Genomic DNA, 13,696 nt, shown 5'->3' on the forward strand with positions numbered 1-13,696 from the left:
CACGGGTACTTTCCGTCGGAATGGTGAGACAGTATAGTTATCCCCATCCTTAAGCCCAGGAAAAACTCCCCCATTAGCCATACAAATGTGCTTTGTAAACTGCTCAAAAGGATGCTCAACTCCAGATTAAGTTGGTTACTCAAATCTTGGGGCCATTTGTCACCGTAACAGTGTGGCTTCCGGGCAGGGCGATCTCCAACTGACCATTTACTCCGATTGGAATCAGCCATCTGACAGGCTTTTACTCACTGCTGGCACCTTGTCGCAGTTTTCTTTGACCTACATAAGGCATACGGCTTGGTGCCATAACATTTTAGTTATCCTCCATTACTGGGGCTTCTGTGGTCCCCTTAATATTTTTATCCTTGAGTTTCTATCTTACTGGCTCTTCCGGGTTCCAGTTGGAACTTCACTCAGCACGCCTCAGATTCAGGAGAATGGTATCCCACAGGGTTCTGTGCCAAGTGTCACACTGTTCCTCATTGTCATAAATGGGTTGTGACCTGTTGGGCCTCTGGTTACCCTGGCATTGTATGTTGACAGATTGTGCAGCTCCCACTCAGTAGTGTCTGCTGAGTGCCATCCGATGGGCCTCTGCATAGACCACCGTCCATGGCTTCCAGTTTTCCCTCTCCAAAACACAGGTTATGCCTTCTTGTCGCCGACCCATAGTACAGCCTGATCCAGAACTTTATTTAGGAAATAGAGTAGGCCCAAGTATTCCTGCCTGTTGTAAGAGGCAACTAAAAGGAGTCTCTCACATTGTGGCCTTCGTGTGATGGCATTCCCGAAGAGTGAGCCTTGGGGAAGGGGTCCTCACATGGTGCATCATGTCCATCGTGCATTGAGATCTTTAGCTGGCATTACAGTCCTGCCCATTCTCCATCTCTTGGGTGAGGACACCTTCCTGGATGTGTTTTCCACCATCCAGTGTGCAGTGTCACTTTCTGTGCCGACGATGACCATGGACTTCTTTGCACCTCATATCCAGCATGGTACCCAGTCCATTGTGGTGGGGTCACCATGTACCCTGTTGGTTGTAGCCCTCTGACCACAGAGCGATCACTGTGCTGATGCTTGCACTGTTAATGTGGTGTCACAGCCAGACACCACACTGGCTAGGTGGTAGCCTTTAAATCGGCCGCAGTCCGCTAGTATACGTCGGACCCGCGTGTCGCCACTATCAGTGATTGCAGACCGAGCGCCACCACACGGCAGGTCTATAGAGACTTCCTAGCACTCGTCCCAGTTGTACAGCCGACTTTGCTAGCGATGGTTCACTGACAAATTACGCTCCCATTTGCCGAGACGATAGTTAGCATAGCCTTCAGCTATGTCATTTGCTACGACCTAGCAAGGCGCCATTATCATTTGCTATTTATCTTGTGATGCATGTACCGTCAGACCGATGTTCACCAATTATGAATTAAAGTTAAGTATTCCAGTAGTTACTTACGTTCTTTGCTACTATAAATTCCCTTACCTGTTCCAGACCTCACGCCAGCCTGCGTAGCTTAAATGTGTGCCTTTCGGCTACCCGTCATTGTGGATTGGCTGTCTTGCCAGTCCACAACAGTTAACTCCCCATGTAAGCCAAGGAGTATATGCCTGTCACCCTGGGGCTTCGGGGCTCCTGGCAATGGCTATCCTGCCAGGTGGTCTTTGCTGCGGCTGGATGGCGGCCGTGGGGAGGGCCCCTGGTCGGAGTGAGTGGCATCAGGGTGGATGACATGCTATGAAGCATAGTATGTCATTTCTTGCTAGTGGTCTGCTGTCAGCAGTCTCTAAGTGGGCAAAATCTAACTTCAATGCTAAAAAATATGACCCCCCAGTCATTCCCCTCCCTGGCTACACCATGGGAACACCAAGCTAAGGACGACGGTGAAGCTTATTTGTCCCAGTAACCCTATGGGCAAGAGTTAATGGGGAATCTTTCATGTCTATGTAGCCTCAGTGTTTGTGGAGCATTTGGAGGCCCATTTGGGGAGGTGGAGGGCTTGTCCAAAATGCACTCTTGGTCAGTTTTGATAAAAACAGCATCCTCTGCCCAGTCATGGGCATTACTTGCTTCTGGCAAGTTGGGGGAAGTTTCTGTTAGTATCACATCTCATAAGACCTTAAATATTTTCCAGGGTATTATATTTCACAGGGACCTTCTTTTGCAGTTGGACGATGAGCTGTGCACCAATTTACAGCGGCGAGGTGTTCATTTCGTTCAGCACATGCATCAGGGTCCAAGGGATAACCAGGTTGCCACCAGTGCCTTCATCTTGGCCTTAGAGGGTGACACATTGCCCGAGAAGGTCAAGGTGATGGTCTACCGCTGTGACTTCACGCCATATATCCCTCCCCCTATGTGGTGCTTTAAGTGCTGGAAGTTCAGCCATAGGTCTTCCTGCTGTACTTCCAGCCCCACTTGTCGAGATTGTGGACGTCCAACGCGTCCCAATACTCCATGTGCCCCACCTCCCATCTGTGTCAACTGCGGAGAGCATCATTCACCTTGCTTGCCAGACTGCAGGATTTTTACAGAAAGAGAGGAAAATCATGGAATATAAGACCCTGGACCGACTTACCTACACTGAGGCTAAGAGGAAATTTGAGCACTTGCATACTGTGGCTATGACCACCTCACATGCGGCCTCTGGCCTCTACGAGAACAGTTGCCTGCCCCAGCCCCGTTGATGGTGGGGGGGCCACTTGCCTCCCTACTGCTCCCACACCACTTACTTCGGAAGCAACACCACCCGACCATCGGGGATTTCGGTCCCCACTTTTGAACCAGAGAAGTGTAAGACTTCTTCAGCTCCTCTAGCTAGGAAGCGGTCCCTTGGGTCACTCCCTTCCCAGGTTTCTGCTAGTGGGAAAGAAGATACCCGCCAGTGGCTGAAGAGCCCAAAAGCAGCTGGTCGTAGGGCTTCACGCTCATCCTCCTTCCCGGAGACTGATTCAGTGAAGTCCTCCTAGCCAGGGAAACCAAAGGAACAGCACGAGAAAACGAAAAAGAAGGCTCCTAAGAACAAGGAACCTGCAGTGGCACCCACACTACTACTACCTATAGGCAAAAAAGTCGGTGGCAGCAGGTGACCCTGAGGCGTGAACTGCCTTATTGAATGTTCCATGCCTTTCCAGTCTCAAGATTTCATCCTGCAGTGGAATTGCGGAGTTTGTTCCACTGCCCAGCTGAGCTACGGCAACTGTTAAGCTTTACACCTGCTTTCTGCATTGCTCTCCAGGAAATCTGGTTCCTGGCAATGTGGACCCCCTTTCTTCCGCAGGTGTACAGGATATTACAGGCACCGTAGTGACTATAATAGAGAGTCAGTTGCAATTTGCATTTATGTTCTAAACTCGGTCTATAGTGAAACTGTGTCCCTTCAGTCCCCTCTTGAAGCTATGGCTGTCAGAATATGGACGATTCAGGAAACAACTGTCTGCAATGTATTTTTTTTTTTCCAGATGGTGCAGTAGCCCTGAATGTATTAGCTACACTGATTGATCAATTCCCTAAACCTTTCCTACTATTGGGAGATTCTAATGCCCATAACCCCTTGTGGGGTGACACCGTGCTTACTGGCCGAGGCAGAGATGTCAAAACTTTCTCAGTTCCACCCCTGTCTCTTAAATACCCTGGCCGCCACACATTTCAGTGTGGCTCAAGGTAGTTACTCGGCCATTGATTTTTCAATTTGCAACCCAGAACTTCTCCGATCATATCCTCAGGAGAACACATGACGAATTGTGTGGTAGTGACCACTTTCCCATCTTCCTGTCACTGCCCCAGCGTCAGGCCCACGGATGCCTACCCAGATGGGCTTTAACAAGGTTGACTAGGAAACTTTCACCTTTGCTGTCACCGTTGACTCTCCCCCACATGGTAACATCGATGTGATGGTTGAGCAGGTGACTACCACACTCGTTTCTGCAGCAGAAAACACGATACCTCACTCTTTAGAATTCCCCCGATGAAAGAGACTCCCTTGGTTGTCGCCAGAAGTCGCTGAGGCAATTACGAAGCGTCGGCAAGCTCTATATCGACACCCTTCCTTAGAGTATCTGATAGCCTTTAAGCAGCTACGTGCCCGTGAACGCCAGCTTCTAAAACGACAGAAACAGGAGTGTTGGGAGAGGTACTTGTCGACCATTGGGTGCCATACATCACCCTCCCAAGTCTGGATGAAGATCAGACGCCTTATTGGGTACCAGACCCCAACAGGTGTCCCTGGCATTACCATCAATGGCATGCTATGTACCAATGCAAACGCGATTGCTGAGCAAATCGGTGAGCACTATGCTTGAGCCTCTGTGTCGGAGAACTCAAACAGTGGATGGAAAGGAAAACCCTCTCATTCACTACAAGCCATAGTGAACCCTATTAACGCCCCAGTTGGATTCACAGTCAGATAATTAAACAACTCTCGTCTGACTACAAGCGCCATCTCCTTGTGTCTTTGACCAGCTCTGGTGCGATGGCGTCTTCCCATCGCAATGGCAGGAGAGCACCATTGTTGTGGTGCTCAAACCCCGTAAAAATCCACTTGATGTTGATAGCTATCGGCCCATCAGCCTCACCAACATTCTTTGTAAGATGCTGGAACATATGGTGTCAGCACTTGGGTTGGGTTGTGGAGTCAGGTGGCCTACTGGCTCCATATCTAGGTGGCTCCCGCCATGGGCGCCCTACCACTGATAATCTTGTGTCCCTCGAGTCTGCCATCCGAACAGCCCTTTCCAGTTGGTAACACCTTGTTGCAGTCTCTTTTGATCCATACAAATTGTTTGAGACCACCTGGCGACAACATATCCTTGCCACATTATATGGGTGGGGTCTCAGAGGCCCGCTCCAGATGTTTATCCAGAATTTCCTGTCTCTCCGTACTTCCTGTGTCCAAATTGATGCCTCCCATAGTTCCATCCACATCCATGAGAATGGGGTCTTGCAGGGCTCTGTATTGAGTATATTGCTATTTTTAGGGGCCATTAATGGTCTAGCAGCAGCTGTAGGGCAGTCAATCTCACCCTCTCTGTATGCAGATGACTTCTGTGCTTCGTACTGCTCCACCAGTACTCCCCCCAGGGGGTCCACAACTCTTTCGTGGATACGTGCGTGGCGAGCACGGGGCCCCGAGCCATTGCAGCCTTCTTTCTCTCCCGGGCTGCATTTCCTTTCCCTTCCCCTCCTTTCCCCTCCATACCCCTTTCCCCTCGCCCTCTCCTCTCCCTCTATTGGTGTCCTTGCTTATGTTGGCCCCCGCTATCCTCCTGGTTCTGTTGGTTTTACACTCTGGCTTTGTTGCGTAATCATCTCCTCCTTTTGGCATTCCTTGGTCCCCCTCTGGGGTTTGACCTCCATTCCAAAATTTCTCTTCCGTAGTGTGAGCCATTTGGGGAAGAGCACCTTACCTAGTGTCTCCGACGTGTGCCCTCCTAGTATATTCCACCTTTTCTTCTACGTCGTTGTCTGAGGCTAGGGTGCATAGCCAGCACGGTAGCCAGCCCGTGTGGTGGGGTCGCTATGTACCCTTTTGGTTGAGCCCCCTGAACACACAGGGATCACACTTCTGATACCTGAGCTGTGACCTCCTCATGCATGCCTTGGAGTGGTTGCTCGTCATCCTGGAGCATCGGAACTCCCGGCAATGGCCGCCGTGCCAGACGGCCCTTGCTGTGGCTGGGTGGCGCCCGTGAGGAGAGCCCCTGATCGGAGTGGGTGGTATCAGGGCGGACGCTATGCAGATGAAACGCATAAGGGTCCAAACCTCTGGCCGCTCTTCTGCGGCCGTCTCTCTGCGTGGTACTGATTCCTCAAGTGCTGCTTCTCTTGCCCCTTCGGCCTTCCCTTCCGTGGCTACCCCCTGGGAGGAGGGTCAGGCCCGTCGTCTAGGGGCAAAACCTTTCCCCCGTTATCTAGTTTGCACCAGGACTGATGGAGATACTTTCACCAGTGTCAAACCTTTATTCTTTGTGGAACACATTGAAGACAAGTTCGGCGAAGTGGACTCCCTGAGCAAGATGCGGTCGGGTTCATTACTGATAAAAACTGCTTCGGCTGCCCAATCTGCGGCCCTTCGTGCCTGTACCCATCTTGGCACAATTCCCGTGTCCATTACCCCTCACCAGTCTCTAAATATGGTACAAGGTGTGATTTTTCACAGAGACCTCATCCTTCAAACTGATGAGAAACTTCGGGACAATCTCGGACGGCGGGGTGTTCACTTTGTTCGGCGTGTTCAGAAGGGTCCTAAAGATAATCGTATTGATACTGGTGCCTTTATCCTGGCCTTTGAAGGGGATACCCTTCCTGAGAAAGTTAAGATTATGGTCTATCGCTGTGATGTGAAGCCGTACATCCCACCTCCTATGCGGTGTTTTAAGTGCTTGCGTTTTGGCCACATGTCTTCTCGCTGTACCCAGGACCCTCTCTGTGGTGACTGTGGACGTCCACTCCATGAGGGGAGTCCCTGTGTTCCCCCTCCTGTATGTGTAAATTGTCATGGTAGTCATTCTCCACGTTCAGCAGATTGCCCAGTCTATAAGAAAGAAAAAAAAGATACAGGAGTATAAGTCTCTTGATCGTTTAAGCTACACAGAGGCCCGTAAGAAATATGCACGATTGCACCCTGTGTCCATGACATCTAGTTACGCCTTGGTTACATCTTCATCCCTTCCTCCCCCTTCCTTACCCCCGTCCCGGACCCCTCTCCTTCCCCCCTCCCCTGCGGCTCCCACACCTTCTCCTCTGGGCGCCGCTCCCCCTCCCCAGCCGGAGAAGTGTCCCACTCCTTCGGCGTCTGCCGGTCAAGGGCGCCTCTCCCGGGATGCCCCTTCCCGGCACCTTCCAGGTCAAAGGTCTGCTGCAGCGCGGCGACCGCGAGAGCCGCGGTCTATCGGCCCCCAGGTCGCCCGGTCTCTTTCTGTTCCTGATCTTGCTGCAGCTGGCTCCATTATGCCACACAGCCCTCCTCGATCTCAGCCTGAAAAGAAGAAGAAACATAAGTCCCGGGACAAAGAGCCTCTGGTGTCACCGGAGGTCCCTTCCCCGGCTTCACAACCGGATTCTGACCTGTCGTTTATGGATGTCGCCCCCTCCTTGTCGGTGACGGGTGGGGACCCGGCAGTATGACTGGATTTAGCGTGTTCAGCCCTCATTTAAACCATCGTTCTGTGGTTCTCCAATGGAATTGTAATGGCTACTATCGTCACCTTCCGGAATTGAAATCCCTTCTTTCGTCCTACTCAGCAGCTTGTGTGGTTCTCCAGGAATCTCATTTTACTGATGCTCACTCACCGACCCTCCGTGGGTTCCGTGTTTTCTGTCGAAATCGGGTCGGACCCTTGCGGGCTTCTGGTGGCGTTTGTACGTTGGTTCGTACAGACATTGCTAGCACGTGGATTCCTCTCCAAACTACATTGGAAGCAGTTGCTGTTAGGGTCCACTTAGACTCTGCAGTCACAGTATGCAATCTTTATCTCCCTCCTGACAGGACTCTTACACCTGCTGCCTTAACCACCCTTCTTCAGCAACTTCCTCCTCCCTTCCTCCTCCTTGGGGATTTAAATGCTCATCATCCTTTGTGGGGCAGTGCCTTTCCATCTAGACGAGGTCTTGTTATCGACCAATTTATTGCAGACCACGACCTGTGCCTTCTAAATGATGGCTCCCCTACTCATTTCAGTGCTGGTCATGGTACCTTTTCTGCCATTGATCTTTCTCTTTCTTCTCCCTCTCTCCTCCCTTCATTACACTGGTCGCCACATGACGACCTTTGTGATAGTGACCATTTCCCGTTGATTATCACGCTCCCTTCCCGCTCCCCGATGGAGAGGTTACCTCGTTGGTCTTTCCACCGCGCCGATTGGCCTCTATATACTGCACAGGTCGAGTTTTCTCCCTCTTTGTCGGGTTGTATTGATGACGTCCTACGTGACGTGTCTGACGCGATTGTTCGCGCTGCTAACCTTGCTGTCCCGCGCTCATCTGGACAATTTCGTCGTCGGCAAGTCCCGTGGTGGAGTACGGCCATTGCCATTGCCATCCGTGATCGCCGTCGAGCTTTGCAACACTTTAAGAGGCACCCATCTGTAGCCAGCCTTTCTACCTTTAAGCGCCTTCGCGCTAAGGCCCGTTATTTAATCAAACAGAGCAAGCGGATATGTTGGGAACGATTCGTTTCTTCCCTTGGTTCCACTGTCCCTCTGTCACGGGTATGGGCTACACTTCGCTCTCTCCAAGGTTGCCATCGGCAGTCCACCCTCCCAGGCCTTCACCTCCCAGATGGCATTTGTACGGACCCATTAGTTCTCGCAGAACATCTTGCGACCCATTTTGCAGTGGCATCAGCGTCGGCCTCCTATCCAGCTGCTTTCCTTCATCAAAAACAGCAGGCTGAAGCTGTCACCTTATGTTTCACCACTTGTGAGTCAGAATCTTACAACGAACCTTTCACTGAATGGGAATTTCTTTCTGCTCTATCTGCTTCTCATGATACGGCTCCTGGCCCAGATTCCATTCATAACCAGCTGCTTCAACATCTCAGTGCTCCACAACGGCACCATCTTCTTCGGGTGTTTAACCGTATCTGGCTCCAGGGTGACTTCCCTTCTCAGTGGAGGGATAGCATTGTGGTTCCTGTCCTTAAGCCTGGTCAGAACCCCCTATCTGTTGACAGCTATCGGCCAATTAGTTTGACCAATGTTGGTTGTAAGTTACTTGAACGGCTGGTAGCCCGTCGGCTCACTTGGGTCCTCGAATCTCGGGATCTATTGTCCCCTTACCAGTGTGGCTTTCGAGAGGGACGGTCTCCAATCGATCATTTGCTTCGCTTGGAATCCGCAGTTCGGCAGGCTTTTTCCCAGCGCCGCCATTTGGTTGCAGTGTTTTTTGACCTTCGCAAGGCCTATGACACGGCCTGGCGCCATCACATCTTACTAACCCTTCATCAGTGGGGTCTTCGGGGCCCACTCCCGATTTTTATCCGCCAGTTCCTGATCCATCGGTCATTCAGAGTTCAAGTTGGTACTGCTTTTAGTTCTCCACAGACCCAGGAGACGGGCATCCCACAGGGTTCTGTCTTGAGTGTCCTTCTTTTCCTCATTACTATCGATGGACTTGTGGCCTCTGTCGGTCCCTTGGTCGCCCCTGCCCTGTATGTGGATGATTTCTGCATTTGGGTTAGTTCCTCCTCGATGCCATCTGCAGAACGGCAGCTCCAGGTGGCTATACGGCGTGCCTCTGCATGGACCCTCTCCCACGGGTTTCAATTCTCTCCTTTAAAATCGCGGGTGGTCCACTTCTGTCGCCGTACTACGGTCCACCCTGATCCAGAGCTCTATCTCGCTGCACAAAGATTGCCTGTGGTTCCACAGTTTCGTTTCCTAGGTCTTCTTTTCGACAACAAGCTCACTTGGCTGCCCCATATCAGACTCCTGAAGGTAGGATGTTTCCGTAAACTCAATGTCCTTCGCTTCCTTGCCCACTCCTCCTGGGGTGCGGACCGTTCCCTCCTCCTCCATCTTTATCGTGCTCTAGTTCTGTCACGTTTGGACTATGGTTGTCAAGTTTATGGTTCAGCTGCTCCTTCCACGCTGCACGTGCTGGATCCAGTCCACCATCGTGGTATCCGTTTGGCCACCGGTGCCTTCCCTACTAGCCCTGTTGATAGTCTCCTGGTTGAAGCTGGGATCCCCCCCCCTTTCTGTTCGGCGGTCACAGCTTCTGGTGTCTTATGCCCTTACTATCCGTTCTTCTCCCGCTCATCCTTCCTATTCTATCCTATTCCCAGACCATGGACGTCGCCCGCCTGACTCCCGCCCTCGGGCGGGTTTACCGGTTGGGCTGCGCCTTGCGTCTCTTACCCGTGATTTTCGGCTTCCTTCTTTGTCCTGTCTTCCTCGCTCCCTCCCCTCCACCCCTCCTTGGTTAGTTCCTCGGCCTCGAATTCGGATGGATCTCCGCCGCGGTCCGAAAGATTCCATCCCCCCGGTGGTGTTCCGTTCCTTTTTCCGCCAAATTTTATGGGAGTTTCGGGATGCTGTTGTTTTTTACACTGATGGCTCTAAATCTGCTGATCATGTTGGGTATGCCTTCACGTCCTTTGTTATAACGGAAAATCATCTACTGCCACCCTCATGTGGGGTGTTTACTGCGGAATTGATGGCAATTTCCCGGGCCCTTACCTTTATTAAACAATCCCAACACAACCGCGTTTTGTTATGTACGGACTCGATGAGTGGCCTTCTTGCTATTGACCGGTGTTTTTCGCGCCATCCCTTGGTCTCTGCCATCCATGACCATCTCGCTGATCTTCACCGTGCTGCTTGTTCCATTGACTTCCTATGGGTCCCGGGCCATGTGGGTATCCCGGGTAATGAGCTCGCTGATCGTTTGGCTGGGGGAGCAGTTACTTACCCCCCGTTTTCTGTAACCCCTCCTGCAGCGGATTTACGGCTTCACATCAAATCCCACTTTGCACAGTCATGGGCCAATTCTTGGGAGGCTACTCCACTGTCTAATAAACTTCGTGCCATTAAGGTGAATACAGGCCCATGGCGTTCTTCCTTTAGCCTCTCCCGCAAGGACTCGACCACACTGTGTCGTCTCCGCATTGGCCATACCAGGCTGACCCATGGTTTCCTTTTGCGTGATGAGCCACCCCCGCTATGTGGTTGTGGAGCCTTCCAGTCAGTGGCCCACATTTTGGTGGAATGCCCCCTTCTTTTGGCTCTGCGTGCTAAGTACAGACTCCCCCACACTTTACCTTTGATGTTGGCTGACGATTCCCGGATGGTCTCTCTGGTTCTAGATTTCCTCCGGGAGAGTGGTTTTTATTCTCAGTTTTAAAGTTTTTAATCTCCCTCTGGTGTTGGGGCAGGGCGGTGAGTGTTTGGGTGTCTCCCACTGTAGGCAGTGTTCAGAGATTCCCGATTCACCTCCCTGACCGGAATTTTCTTTTCTTTCCCTTTTACTCTGTTTTTACCCCTTCTTTTTAAGGCTTGGTTAGTTTTTCTATTCCCATACGTACTTTCTGCATTATAGCAGTTGTACCTTTTAAGTCACAGGTGGTCTTGCCTATGCTGTTTCAGCATAGTGTTGGGTTCGTTCTCTTGCCAACTTCCCTCATTTGTTTTTACTAATGACAACGTGACTGCCCTTTTACGTTTCCCCTTTATCCGTTTTATTTTTCTGACTACACTGAGATGTCCCGTTAGCAGAATGGAGTCTATTTGAAACAAGGGACTGATGACCTTGCTGTTTGGTCCCTTTAATCTCAAACAACCAACCAACCAACCATCCACCAGTACTGGTGTTTCTGAATGGTGCCTACAGGGAGCCATAGATAAAGTGCAGTCATGGGCTCTCGCGCATTTCTTCCAGGTTTCAGCTGCTAAGTTGTGTGTCATGCACTTCTGTTGGTTTCGTACTGTTCATCTGGAACCAGAACTTTACCTTCATGATGATCCACTCACTGTAGTGGAGACATATCGAATTTTAAGACTTGTTTTCGATGCCCGATTGCCTTGGCTACGTCACCTTCAACAGCTCAAATGAAAGTGCTAGCGGCACCTCAATGCCTTCCGCTGTCTGAGCAACACCAACTGGGTTGCACATCGGTCTGCTCTGGTGCTGCTGCTGCTGCTGCTCTACAAAGCCCTTGTTCAATTCCGCCTTGATTATGTGAGTCTGGTTTATGGTTCGGTGGCACCCTAAGTGTTGCGTGTACTCAACCCAGTGCACCACTGTGGCGTTCGCCTAATGACGGGAGCTTTCAGAATGAGTCTGGTGACCAGTGTCCTGGTGGAGGCCGGAGTCCCTCCATTGCAGATCAGACGTGCACAACTGCTCGCCAGTTACGTAGCAGACGTTCGTAGTTCTCCTGCGCATCCGAATCGTCGTCTCCCTTTTCCACCCATGGTAGTTCATCTCGTGCATCAGTGGCCCAGGTCATGGCCAACGATTGCGGTTTGTGTGTGATCCCTTCTCTCTGGACTGGAGTCCTTCCCTTTACCACCTCCCATCCATGTCCGTCCGCATACACCTCCATGGTGTACACCTAAGCCGCAGATTCGTCTGGACCTTTCGCATGACCCTAAGGACTCAGTTAATCCTGGTGCTCTTGGCATAACAGTACACACAACTAACTGCGTGTCATTAAGGAGACTACAAATGGGTGGAAGTCTTTCGTGTGGGCGTCTCGCAGGGAATCAGTTTTCCTCTACCAGCCCCACATTGGCCGTGCTTGGGTGACCCACAGTTACCTCCTGCGCTGTGAAGACCTGCCTGAGTGTCGGTGTGGTGCCTGGTTGACAGTGGCCCATATTCTGGTGCACTTCCCACTTTGATTGGCCAGTGACGAGATCTTGGGTTACCGGACCCATTGGTGCTAATTTTATCTGACAACACCTCACTGGCTGATTTAGTTTTAAGTTTTCTTTGTGAGGATGGGTTTTACCATTTGACCTAAGTTTTAGTGCATGTCCTTTGTCCCTCTGTGCTTCTCGGGTGGAGGTTTTAATGTGTTGCAGAGTGGCTGGCTTCTCCTTTTTTATTCTCATGGTCAGCCGGCCATGGTAATCTGGATTGTTTTAATCTCTTCATCCCGTTCCTTGCATTTCAGTGGTTTTCTTGTCCACTATGGTCCACTTACATGTTTGTTGCCCTTCGCTGTTCTTGTGATTTTTTTCCTTTCATTCTGTTTTGAGTTGTCAGCCTCATTTATTTTATTCTCACACTTGTGGCATTGTTTTATGCGAAACAAGGGACTGATGACCTCATAGTTTGGTCCCTTTCCCCCTCTTTTAAACCAACCAACCAACCATGATTCTTAAATGTTAGCTGTGAGTAATTTATGCTCTGTGCAAAATTCTACCAGGTAGCTTCCTCTTTCATTCCTTACCCTTCATTCCATATTAGCCTACTACTTTTCCTTCTCTTCCTTTTCCTACTGTCAAATTCCATTCCCCCATGACTATTAAATTTTTGCCTCTCTTCACTATCTGAATAATTTCTTTTATCTCATCATACATTTCTTCAGTCTCTTCATCTGCAGAGCTAGTAAGCATGTAAACATGTACTACTGAGGCAGTTGTGGGCTTCGTGTCTATCTTGGCTACAATAATGCATTCACTGTGCTGTTCGTAGCAGCTTACTCATACTCCTATTTTTTTTATTCTTTATTAAACCTACTCCTGTATTTTACCTATTTGATTTTGTATTTATAACCCTGTATTCACCTGACCAGAAGTCTTGTTCCTTCTGCCACCAAACTTCACGAATTCCCACAATATCCAAGTTTAATCTACCTATTTCCCTTTTTTAATTTTCTAACCTACCTACCCGATTAAGGGATCTGACATTCCACATTCCAAAACGTAGAATGGCAGTTTTCTTTCTCCATATAATGACGTACTTCAGAGTAGTCCCTGCCCGGAGATCCGAATAGGGGGACTATTTTACCCAAGGGGACACCATCATCATTTAACCATACAGTAAAGCAGAATGCCCTCGGAAAACTTTATGGCTGTAGTTTCCCCTTACTTTCAGTAGGAAGAGAGAAATTATCTTACCATCACTGTATTATTCAATATTGAAAGAAAACCAGTATGGAAAGAAGCCATATAGTGAATAAGGACAAAACTCCTCTGGTATTTGATATGCCAAGTAACAGAGCAATTCCCATGAAAGGTGCTAAAACTATAA

The 13,696-nt window shown here is 50.1% G+C and overlaps 1 protein-coding gene across 2 annotated transcripts in view; it reads left to right on the forward strand.

Annotated features, from left to right (window-relative positions):
• LOC124794865 (70 kDa peptidyl-prolyl isomerase-like) overlaps positions 1 to 13,696 on the forward strand; it is an 80,274-nt gene that overhangs the window by 36,058 nt on the left and 30,520 nt on the right. The gene's annotated exons all lie outside the window — the stretch shown is intronic.

The sequence above is a fragment of the Schistocerca piceifrons genome, chromosome 4 (genome assembly GCF_021461385.2).
Source record: "Schistocerca piceifrons isolate TAMUIC-IGC-003096 chromosome 4, iqSchPice1.1, whole genome shotgun sequence".
Classification (NCBI taxonomy): Eukaryota; Metazoa; Arthropoda; class Insecta; order Orthoptera; family Acrididae; genus Schistocerca; species Schistocerca piceifrons.